The following is a 13,001-nucleotide window of genomic DNA, read 5'->3' as shown; positions in this document are numbered from 1 at the left end:
AGTTTTCATTGAGATTGAATACCCTGAGGTTCATTTATTCAGCTTCCAAGACAAACTCTTAATGTCAACTCTGTTCAGGTGTTCAGTGTTTAAAAAAGAAAAAGCAAAACCAAACCGTGCATGGGCAAAACAGGACACAGATAAGAAATATTTCAGAACTGCGTGAGGTGCCTGGGTGTTCACATTTGCAAAACTGGGGACAGTTCTGGTCAATAATGATAACGAGAACTCACGCTGGAGCCAATCTGCATCTGAATTTGCCTGATAAAATTTGTTTTTCTGGAAGTGTGCACATGGTAGTAGTTAAAGTGACAGGGTTGTTTACAGATTAATATTGAAGTGGATTGCTATATGTAGGTGAAAATGGGGGTAGAAGAGGGTTATTACTAGGTTGTGGGCCATAATAGTTTGCAGCACATCAGCCAGACTGGTGAGCATGAATCTGTTCTAAGTTTAGTTTTCCCTTAATGTAAATTAAAGTAGCTACTAGATTAAATTACTTTAAGTATTTACTGAAATAAGAAAAGGGATGATCTTTACCCAGCTTCAGGACCTCAAGAGTCCTCCTCTGATAGTAGCTAGTTACAGCTTTTTTCACAAGGCTACATAAGGTGATTAGGTTTTTGTTTTCATTTTGCAACACACACAGTGAAACTGCAACCTACATTTCATAGAGCAGTTCTGGTCAGGGAGATGCTATGAGTAAGTTTAGTTGAACCACTCTCCATCGTCTGAAACTGTTCGGCAAAGCAGAAGGAAGAGCAAGCTTCATCATGCCAAAAGGACAGTAAGCAAGAAATAGCAGGATTCTGTCTCCTTGGGGTGCTTGGTTGGGAAGAGCAGAAAAAGGGTTTGCTTATTTAAGTGAGCAAAATAAAGGGTGAAGAAATAAACACTGAAGGATTAGGACTGTTGTCTTCAAATATATCTAGGCTCACAGACGGGATAACAATCAATGAGAGACTAAGGCCATAAAAGACAGAAAACAAGACTAGCAAAAAGATTCCCCAATAGGTATAGGCTGACCATTAATAAATTTAGTCTGGAAATTAGAGTTTAAAATGGGAAGTTGAGGAAGTTTCTGGAAGAGCTTTTCAAAATGAAATAATGAAAGTTAATAAAGCCTGCCTACTTTTAGGACAGAAAATGCATTTATGATGGTGATATATCATGAGCAATGTAACCATGTTTTCCACATAGGAGACTGAAAGTTTTGATTCCAACAAATAAACAACCAACTCCATCCTTCCAAATGCCATTGTCTAAAATTCAGGAATCGAAAAAAAGGATTGAAAATGTAACTCACAGTGACATAGTATCATAGCAGAGTTTTAATATTTTAAAAGAATGATTTTTGGTCACAGTCTGCAAGTACCCAGGTAGGAGAAAAAATTATAAAGGCCTCTTTAAATTCCTATCACTAGCAATTTTTAAATCAAGATTGGATATGTTCTGGTTCATACAAAAAAGAATTCATGGAAATCTTATCATCCATGTAACCAAAAGTCCGAATGGAATTGGCATTCTGGAACCTTCTGATGCCAGACTCTGTTAAATGTTCATCTTACCCAAAAGCAGACAAATTTTAGCCATTTTCAGGGACTCCGGCAAGAGTGAGACAACTATGGAATCAACAACATAACTCCTCTGAATAATGATCTTTTTAACTAAGATTATGTTTAGTTATGAAAAGATGCACAAATTGATAGCCCTCTTAAAATACTAGTAGGCTGAGAGTTTACTTCTGAAAAATTTTTGTAGTTTTAAACTAATTGGTTACTTCTTTGCCAATTATCTTTAGTGCCTTTGCTGATACCAAAACAAGGGATATTGTGTTTTACTGAACATATTCCCTACCCTTCAGTAAAATAAAACCCCAGAATCATACTTAGCACATTTTGTGAAAAAAAAAAAAAAAATTACGCAAAAATCAAGGTTAACTGAATTCAGACTTGTTCCTTTACTTACAAATGCAGAGTGTAATAACCTGGGACTTACATTCCATTCAGTGAAGGGAAATGCTAACACTTAGCAACTTGTGCCATAAAAAAATAAAATAATGATAAAATATTAATCTAGCATTGCCTTTAAGTGGGTAAAAACCTCTTTGGTTTAGTTGCTCATTCTGAAATTTTGGCAGAAGGCTGACACCTATGAAAGATGTCCATCCAGAGTCTTCCAACCTTAGCAGAAGCTTAGGCAAGTGGCAGCACTTAGACCCTCTGTAAATTACTGTGCATCCTTAAACCTCAGTGGAGACAAGCAACACCGATGAATATTTGAAGGATATTACAAGATCATATTGGCCTCATGTCTTAGCAACCAACAAAACTACATTATAGCTCAGAAAAAGTCTGGGGAAAATTCTTTTGAAAAATTACATGTTTCCCAGTGCAGGGGGTTTACTCATTTATGTGTATGTTTTCTTTGTTTCATGTATTGTACTTCGGTAGCAGAAGGAAGTTTGTGAGACCTGTAAAATAAGCTCTAATAGACTGGTGCAAGTACAGCGGGGCATCTCATATTTTCTAGCACAAAACTGGTATTAAGTCATATGGTCTCGATAGACATCATCCTGTTGGGCTGCCACTGCGGTAAAGTGTCAGTGGTTTGTTGTAAAATGAAAAGAAAACTCCTAAAGAAAAGCTTGTGTTTTGTTCTACTTTGTCTTTCACTGCACTATTTTAATATTGAGCTGAAGAAGAATTTCTACCAATTTTCAGCATCCTTTTACAAATGCATTCCTGACCTTTACAAATGAATGAATATTTGTCTGGAGGTTAGCTGAACTGTGTGTGCCATACCCGGATACATCTGCAAGTACTGTAAGCAGACACCACTTCTGAAAATAGGATCCACAAAAGGTGTTGCTAAGTGAGTGTATGTAAAAACATTTTTGTGCAGTGCAGTTTATAACCCTCTGTCTAGTATGGAAATCAGAGAAAGAAGAAATCATAAGTGTTCCTATTATTGTAAATTAACTTTTGTAGTTATTTACACATACCTTGAAAGGGAAAATCTAGCTAGTTAATTTTGTGAAAATCTAGCTAGTTAATTTTGTGTGCATTACAGCTGATAGCACTCACGTTTATCTGTCTGTCTAGATACAATGAACTTAAAATGTTCCACAGTTACAGGGTTAAAAACCTCCTAAGTTTAGAAGGATAAAAAGTGCTAATAATCCACAGAATGCAGTAGGTGTTTACTATTCTACTTCCTGTTACTGCAGTCAAAAAAAGAAAAAGCCATTGAGCTAATTAAGTTATATAAGGAAGATGTCAACAACCAATATTAAAAGAAAATTGGTTTTGACTACTGTCTGTATTTATGCTGAAGTAATGATGAGTAATATGATTCAGGCTTCATTTGTTCAAAGTCCACAAGATAATGTGCATGCTCAGCAAAAGAAAAATATACATCCAGGCAACAGACTACTATGTGAAAGTAATTTCACACCAAATGATAACATATGAAGCTTGTTTTTTCACACTGGATGAACTTCTGGCTTACCATTGCTTGGCTGCTCTTCCTATTTTTGTCAGCAGCAGCACAGGAAAGTAAGCAAAATAAAACTAAAAGTTTGATGTGATTCTAAAAGCAAAGAGAAGCAGGAGACAATGCCTGCTGTAAGCGCAATGTTCATTCTGGCACAATGCAAAGGAACTGCAAAATCATTTCACTGAAATTTTAATGAACTTAAATGAGAACACTCCTGTTTAATGGACTTTATGCAATGGTCTGAAGCGCATCCATTCACAATGCAGCTTTTCATGGGGTTGGCTTGGTTTGGTTATTTTCATTAGCACTTTACATCTGCCTCTCTTGAACGCTTGTGTGGATGCAGCTGATCAAGAATAACCTGGCTTGTGCTTGACTTGTTCCAAGTCAGGAAGTGAAATGTACTGAGCACCAGAAAGGGCCCTCTCTGGTAGTGTGAAGTCATGGTGAAATAGTGGTGTGGAAAGGCCTGTCATAGTATTAGCTTTACACATCCAAGCCTAGAAGTTCTTATCTCCAAGTGTTAAGAGTTATATCCTTCCTATCACTGTTGTTGCTTACACAACCCCAAATGAATAATTTCTGTCTTCTGAATACTTTCAATGGAAACCAGGAAAGGAAAGTATTATTTTTCCTCTGTTGCTGATACAATTTTGGTCCTTGTTTGATCCTCAGACAAGTCTAGATTACCTTTGTTTTGACTTGACATCTAGGCCAACTTTTAGCATCATGTAAAGGGATATCTGCATTTCTAGTGTTGGACTGGACCAGAGCAGGGTTTCAGGTAATGTAGATTTATGTGATATGAATTACTAGCTACTTCTTGCAAACATCAAAACAGGCATGTTTAATTCCTGGTTCTGAGTATTAGTATTTAATTTCTTAAAGTCAGGGCCTACGCTAAAAAAAAGGCAATGAAGTCCTGAGCAATATTTGCAAGAGGCAGTGAACAGTGGGCACATTGCTATCATAAATAAATGATCTGAGGCATAGGAATTTAGTGCCACAGGACATCAAAAAGCAAATCAGAAGCTCTTAAACAAAGGTGTGTCTGGAATAGCAGAGGGATGCACATCAATCCAAATGAAGAAATGTAGTATAGTGGAGCAAGGAGGGACGTCACAGGTAGGAAGAAGTTAGCAATGCATCTGTGTGAAACTAAGCAAACGAAGTGAAAAGCTTATTTCTGTTCTTATAGGATTACCTGATGTAATCTAAAGCACAAAATCATTTCAAGAAGGCATTGCTTGTCAGCTCAAGGTACTCCGCTGTCGAGAGTTCCAAAAGCAGGTTTCTGTCTTGCCATTCTTTACTTTTTGAAGGCCACAATACAGCAAAATACTTGGGCAGGTATTTTATTTAGTATCTGAATGGAAGGGATATGAGAATGACTTTAATTAGTTGGCTTAATCTTTGCTCTTCAAGAAAGGAAGGAGTTGAGAAGAAAGATTTCTGCTAATTTGTTGGCAGAACAAGAATTTAAAACATTCTGTAGACACATATTTTCAGGTTCCTCTGAAAAGTTCCACCTGTAGAGCAACAGATTTATATATACACATATGTTACCTATATATGTGTTTGTTGTATATATTGTTATTATATATATGTAAAGAAACTGCAGATAAATACAGAGTCTCAGTGCCCTAGGGGTGAAGATAAGCTTTTCACAAAGTACAAAGAATGTTGATATGTCAATGTCAGGATCTCAACATCAACTGCTCTCCCAAAATAGATCATATTCAATGCCCTCAAAAAATCAGGGGAACCTTTTCTATTACTTTATTCATAGGTACTGACTTTAAGAAATTAAATATTAATACTCAAAATAAGGGATTAAACATGCACATTTTGATGTATGCAAGACAGCTAGTAATTGATACCATATAAACATACATTACCTCAAACCCTGCTCTACTGTTAGATACAGTGAGGCAGTATGGAACAGGTAGTGTTTCAGTGAAATGAGTTATCAAGAAGATAAAATAGGCTTTCTGTGACTTTTGTGATTGCTCTCTCAACTGAGATGACCTTCTTCTGGTATGTGTGTCCCAGTTGTATCACAAATGCCATTGAAGAGGGTGGGATAAAATCTGGACTCTTGCCTTTTACTTTTTTCCATCTTTCTAAAAATACCATTCCATTAATAGCATTGTATTTTCCCAGATTGCCTATCTGTTGAGATGAAAAAGAGAACTCATGAAGCTACTTTGGTGATAAAGTAGACAGTTCTGCTAGATACAACAAAACTGACCATCCTTTTAATCTAATGGATAATATTCTTGCACGAGTGCTCAGGATGTCATGCCTTTGGAATACTTCCACTTCCTTTTTTTCAGATGTTTGATATCCTGATACCAAATGCTCTCTGCCATATTAGACACTGCAGTACCTGATTTCACCAGTGATTTGTTGCCGCAGGACTCATCATCTGAGCCCTAAAAACTGAGGGTGTTTCAACATGCTCTTTCCACAACTGTGCATGCCTGTTTGTTCTGGGCTGATTCAGTGGAGTTACACCTCCAGCCCTGGACTTTTCCTGCTGGGCTGAATTGATACATCGGAACGGAGGTCCTTTGCCCAACGTCTGAAATGCTGCTTTAGGCAGTGGGAAAGAAATGGGTAATTATCAGAACCCAAATATATTAGGGCCATTAAAAGGAGGGGCTGAGCAGTATTAATGCAAACAGATGAAATATGCAAGGAACAAGGAGGAGACAAATGATAAAAGAGAAAAGTCAAGAACAGGAGGAAAAGAACAGCAGAAGAAAGAAAGGTTCAAACAACAGAGAAAGAAAGGTTCACAATTTAGGCTTTGATGAAGAAAGAAAAGTTTGATGAATGAAAAAGATGAGGTAAGAAAAAAAAGGAAGATGGAGAAAGTGGGTGATAAATGAAAGGAAAGGCAAGAGAGTAAGAACAGTTCTAGGGAATACATGAAAATAAATGATTGTCACCTCTGACATTCACGTGCTTTTTCTCATTTAAAAAGAACATAACAAGAGATGGTAGAAGACATCAACTACATGAACCCACAAGTCTAATTCATGTGTAACATAATGTTCACTGGTATTTGGGAAATCCTATTTCTTGCAGAATTCCTGCCAGAGCAGGAATTTGATTGCGGTTCTTTTACTGTCTGGGCTGTGTGAGCATGTCTGTACCACACAGGCAATGTCGCATCTTCTCTAGCTGCTGGACTAAGCTCCGAATGAAGTAGTATTTGCATGGGAAACAACATAGCCGTGTAACATAGTGTTGCACCCAAGGTAAGATACCCTGCCTGTCAGTAGAGTACTTAGCCTCCATGGAACAACAAAAAAGCATGGGCAAAGTGTTTTCAGTGCCCAGGGTAGCTTGTTCGGACATCCTTATACGTTAGCATATTGTGAAGTATAGATGTAATTAATTTTTTTTGTTTAAACCGTTTCACTTCCCAGAAATACTGTAGTACTCACAAAGCTACAGAGCGTGTGAGAACGACAGTTTAGATTTTGAGCCAGTGAATCCTTGCATACCAATACCGTTCACAAATACAATGGCTTTTTCTGTATAAAATAAAAGTATGCTTATCCAAATCAGTTTGCAGGACTGGAAACTTTGAAAAAATTCACAAGTTTCACTTTATGGAACCGTTTTGAACAACTTTCCATTCACATGACAAATGTTTGAAGAATTGAACATTTTTATCATTAAGTGATATTTTATTTTAAATTAAAATAAAATAAGTTTTCTAAATGCAGACAATAAAGTCTGATGTCTTAGCTGCCCATACTTGTTCTTCTGATAAAATAAAGTCTCAAATACCCCAAATTCCACAGTCTGGAGCAATTTAGGTCTCCTTAGAGATCACAGTTTGAACTACAAATGCAATAAGGGCTGCATCCTGCTGTAACTGAAATCCTTCCTAAGTCTACTTCTGCTTTTCAATCTCTCTAATTTTTCATTAGATCAAGAGTCACACATTTTTGTTGGCAGTAAAGCAATTCCAATTTGAACTGCCTTCTGTCTTCAATAGGAATTTTCCCAAAGTACAGAAATAAAAATGTAAAACTTTGCTGTGTTTCATTACTTTCATTCTTTTGAACATTGCTTCTCTGAAAGCTCTGTGTGAAATTATTAGAAGACAGGTTTTGAAATGCTTGTGAAAGTAGATGCATATATGGGACTCAAAGGGCCTTATTTAAAAAAGAAATTTGCCAGTTACCCAGATCTCTGGTTGGTTATGCCCATTCAAGGATACAGAATCCATCATTCGTATGATTATTTTTACATCTGAACTTTTTTTTATACTAGATAGACTTGAAACTTTCAGGGTCATTTGCCCAGCATGTAGTTGAATGTCCTGTGCTATAGATTCCAATTAGCAAGACCATGTTCAATGGTCCTACACCACCAATGCTGTCTAACTGCTTTCCACTTGGCTTTATATGTTTCTTCTTTGTTGCAGCTGCAACCAGGTCTATCTACCCTTTGATAGAAAAATTTCAATTACCCCAGGGAGAAGCTTTTAGCTTTATTAAGCATTGAAGTCTACGCATTTGTTCTTCTGTTGAAGAGCAGTTCAAAAGGAGAGTTTCTGAGGAAGTAATCTGATAAATTAGGATGAATCTTGTGGACTTTCACTGCTAATGTTTTCCCTGTAATCTGAGCCTAAGAATCTGCCAACTCGGTTAAGTTGGTACGGTTAAGCATTTCTTTAACACTTTTAGCCCCTGACAGATGTTTCTTGTACTTTACAAGTAAATGGCTCTTCAGTGTTTTTGAGACTGCTGTGCTCTCAGCATAAAATTGATGTCACAGAAGGCTGGGTAGCTGTGCTCTAGACTTGATAGATAGTGACATAAAACTGTTCCCATCAGGTAGCTTTGTATTGGCCTCTGAGTAAACGAATGGTTTCCTTTCTTAGATGATGGGTGTCAACTGATCACCTCCTTGTTGCCAAGAGTAACCTTAGTTATCTAAGAAAAAGCAAGGACTGCATACACCAGATCTCTAATCTGCCCTCACTTTGTTGTGACCGGCCTCTGAGGGAAGTGGTGTGGCCAAGTGACATGAAAGAAAGCTAGCAATAACACTGTTGTAAGTCACATCTCTTTGTAGATAAAAAAATGAGCTTCTTTTCCTAGTGCTGTCAATCTTAAATTTTACTTCATTGGTGGGTTCATTTACGCAAGTAAATAAGGCTGTCATTTATGCTTTTTAATGTTTGAAAATCCCACAAAAGTTTCATGACAGTGGTTTGAAATCAAATCTTTCATTATTGTCTCTATCTTGCAAATTAATTTATTACTGCATTTGAAGTCCTAAATGCCTCTTGAGAGAGCTGAACATACAGTCTAACAGTCTACCCATACAGAGCAAACATGAGTTTCATATTTAAAGAAGATAATCTTTCAGTTGCATGGAAATCCTATCACTCTTGCTTTTCAGTTTTAAGTTTCATGTAATAAAGCCTTTCTTTCTGTTTTCAGAAAAGTTTTGGTTCTTCCTCACTTGTTCCTGTTCTGTGTGGCAGAGGAATAGGGCACATTAAATTAAGTCTGTGAAAAGGGCACACAACTAAATTAAATTAATATCACCAAATTAGAAGAACGCTAGAGTTCTTGGAAGAAATATATTTTTCTAGGAATACTCGAGAGAGTGAGGAGGAAAAAAATAACCACAGAGAGAGTTCTCCAAACGGACAATCCCACCTAAGTCTGAAGCTACAGCATGCCTTTCTTTGAGCCACTATCACTAACAGCTGCTATCAGTTTCAAACACAGGTAGTAGAATTTACATAAGCAAATCTCATCTGGCTAAATACTGCCCTATAAATATACATACTATAATCTGTTATTAACATACAAGATTATATTGTCATAATACATCAAAATATTACAACTGGGGATTTTGAATGAATTATCACTCTTCATTCCTGTGCATCCATCATAAGGCCAATATGCCACCTACCTCTCTCGTACAAGACAAATACATCCTCTACTGTCCCTCTGGACAGAGGTATTCCCGTTTTCTCAACAACTCAACTTACAACAAATGCTCCCACTAAACCCAAAGCAAATTGAAAAAAGAAAGAAAAGAAAATCCCCAAACTGTTTGCTCTCTCTTAGGAAAGCACTATTTCATGGTGCAATAAAAATATTAAGACAGAGGAAAGATAATTGAGATTACAGAAATTAATTCTGTATCAAAGTGCACAGAAGCACTCCTGTTGACATCAAAGCTTTGGCTTCTCTTTGATAATGAGATTACACATCTTACTTGATTTTACACATCTCATGCTTGATTTTCTACATGTTCTTCTCTTAGAGTAGATGTATTACCACTATCTGCCAATGATTCTGCACAAAATTCAATCAGTTTAAAAGCAGAGGGTATGTCTGTTGTACCACTCAGTTTGGAAAACCTGCAACCCAAGACCTGACACCGTAACCTTGGAGTCAAAACTGTAGTTAGAGCTTGTTGTTCCAGTGTTTCACCATGTTGTGCACACATCATATTTTAGGCTTTCACTTCCAGTCAGTCAAGACCTCTGCCTTTCAAATTTCAACTTGTATCATCTACCCAGCTTCATTCAATACATGTGTACACATGCAATTACATGAAATTTAGTAAAAAATTCTGTTGACGGGACAAAAAAGTGGAAGAATTGCTGTCCCACTCTCTCACCTGGTTGGTCCTGGAAAAATTAGGTGGAGTAAAATGCAGTTAGAAGGCTGTAGATAAGACTGAACATAAAGAAAGGGTTAACTTGCTTATGAAAAAACCCATATCTCTGCCTGTCCCCTTATCAGAATAGAAATAGTATCATAAACAAAATACCAAATCTTACTTTGATACTCTGCATTTTCAGAATAGTCTGGTAATATAGCCTGGCGACATTTTGACATGTAACCTTTTAAGAGAAGACTTGGTAAGATGTAAGGGAGTACAGTCCTTTTGAAGCTGTGTTGTGCTCAGGTGCCAAGTCACTATTCCAAAATTCAGGGTATATGTTGCTGAATCAGTTCTTGCTAATACTGATGTTTACAGCATTAAGAGAGAGAAAGTACTGGAGGAAAGTCTTGCAGGTGCCAGACAGAGAGACGTCTATATTAAGACTTATGCTGAATTGTTAATTTTTAGTTATTTAGTTATCAGCAAAACCAAACTAAGAACCTGCGTGCTCAGCTGAGAATGCTATTGGTGCAGCTTGTTCATGCTTCAGAGATAATAGCTGTTTTCAGTATGAAATGCTGAGATTCTTCTGAGATTCTAAGTTTGAATCAGTTCTTCAGTTCAAAACATGCTGCTAAAACTTGGTTACTAAACAAACCGTGAATTTTTTGATGTTTACATCACTGTAAGATCTACTGAATCTTCTGGGATTTGGGGTGACTCAGTGCTGCCTGTGTGCATCAGGAGGAGAGGTTATTTTAAAAAGCATTTAAAAGCCACTAAGTAGACACCATAACGTTCACTAATGCTGAACCCAAGCTATGAAGTTCAGCAGAACATGGACTGAAGATCTTCATCTCAGTCAGGGTACATCTAACCTGTAGCTGGAGAAGGCCAACTTCATTGCCTGTATGTGAAAACACTACAGTCCATTTCAGCCTAGCAGACAGCTCTTATGCTGGAATCCCATCCTAGCTCCAGCCTTTCCCCTTGCCTGCCCAGACCTTTTGCCTACTTCTTCCTCCTTCCTTCTGCAGCAGCCTTCTACAGACACAGAAAATTAGGTCTACTAGCAGGGACTTTCAGGGGAAATGAAAGCTGACCAACCGGCGAAGAGTATCGCTGCTTACGCGCGATGGAGGTGATGGTAAACTGTTGAGGAGATAAGCAAGGTGCTGCTGCCTGTGCCAGTGTGTAGGCTGAAGGCTGCTTGGGCAGGTGAGACAGGGCAGGAGAGCTGCTGCCTGATGAGGCGGTGAAGGTGGCTTTGCTGTGTGAAAGAGGATGATGGCTGCTTGCTGGGAGAGGGGACACAGACTGCAGCTGTAGATGGGAGGCGGGGGTATAGGTTACAGGGTTTTGTAAAGCAGAAATCCAATTCTTAGCTACCGAGGTTGCACATCTCTGCTTTGCATTATCACACAACAGCAAAAAGCAAGTGAAGAAGACTTGAGCAGAACGGCTCTATCAGAAACTTTATGCTGATCAGTATGACAGATTACTTGTTTCAGCACAGTGCTTGCACCCACGTGGCACTTCTCCTTTCTGATACAATGATTTATAATTTTGGGTAACTTTTATTTCATGGACCTCTAATGAAAGATCCTGTCATAATCATCTATACCAGGGAACAGTTTAGATTACCTGCACAGAAGTCCTTCTCACTACATAACCTTCACAAGCTATTAAGCAAAGATCTCTTTAGTAATCAAATGTTAGTTGAAGAATTTCCTTGCTTCTAGTGGTACTTCCAAGGCACTAACATTAGAGAATATCCACCAGAGGCAGATCGAGGTGCTGGTGAATCACTTTCTTGAAGATTTATGGTTACCCAGTATAGCCTACAGTGTGAGACTGTGAATGAGGGGAGGAGGGGGCTGTGTGTTAGAAATCACAGGAATGAACTACAAAGCATAAGAAAAAAAATAAATTAAAAAAGTGCTGGAGAACACTTCAAAGAAGCCAGGTTCTGCTGCAGGGATTCTGTGACAATCTCAGACAGTGCTTTTCAGCGTCTTCAGTCATTGTCTCATTTCAGTAAATTAAGACACCTCTATGCTTCATCATTATAGTAGTTCACAAAGCAAAGAGTAATTTATGTCTCTCTGGCTAACGATGGTAGCTCACAGGCTGAGAGGACCACTTCAATGAAGTGGCATTGTATCAGCGAGCCGGGCACTCATGCACATGCAGAAAATGTTTGTGTCTTAATGCATTTTTTCCTTTCCAAAGAAAACAGACATTCTATAGCTTTGTGTCATTCCTCTTCCTGCATTACTCCACTTCAAGATATTCTTTCCAGAACACATCTTCAGTCCTTTCTCCGTACAACTAAACAGTAGGTCAGACAGTAGGTAAGTATATTGTAGTCTCAGCCACAGGAACTCCCCTCTAAAGAAATACTGGAAGTAATTGCAATGAAGAGGAAATAAACAAAATGTTAACCCTGCTGATTAGTCTCTTCCAGTATATAGCTGCTATTCAGCTGACAAATTAAATGGCGTGCAGAAAAGAACACTACTACTATTACTATATATATTAATATTACTATGGAGAAGGCAGCAGCAGTCCTTGCCCTCATCCCATCAGCAACATTAGCTGGCACCAGCTAATGGGATCTCTACTATTAAGAGTTGTCCAAGCCTTAAAAGAATCTATTCAAAGCAGAGGAGGAACAGAGAGATGTTACCCAGGTGAAGGATACAACACCCTTACTTTCACTGTGCTTTTTCATCCCACCAGTAGAACAGCTTTGTCTGTGAATCTGGCTACAGCATGGAGGGAGTAAAAGAGAGAATGTGCACATACACATCTTGCAAAATTAATGCCACAGTGTTAAGTTCAAC

The sequence above is a fragment of the Vanellus vanellus genome, assembly GCF_965231255.1.
Source record: "Vanellus vanellus genome assembly, chromosome: 8".
NCBI classification, from domain to species: Eukaryota; Metazoa; Chordata; class Aves; order Charadriiformes; family Charadriidae; genus Vanellus; species Vanellus vanellus.
This window is presented reverse-complemented; position numbering follows the sequence as displayed.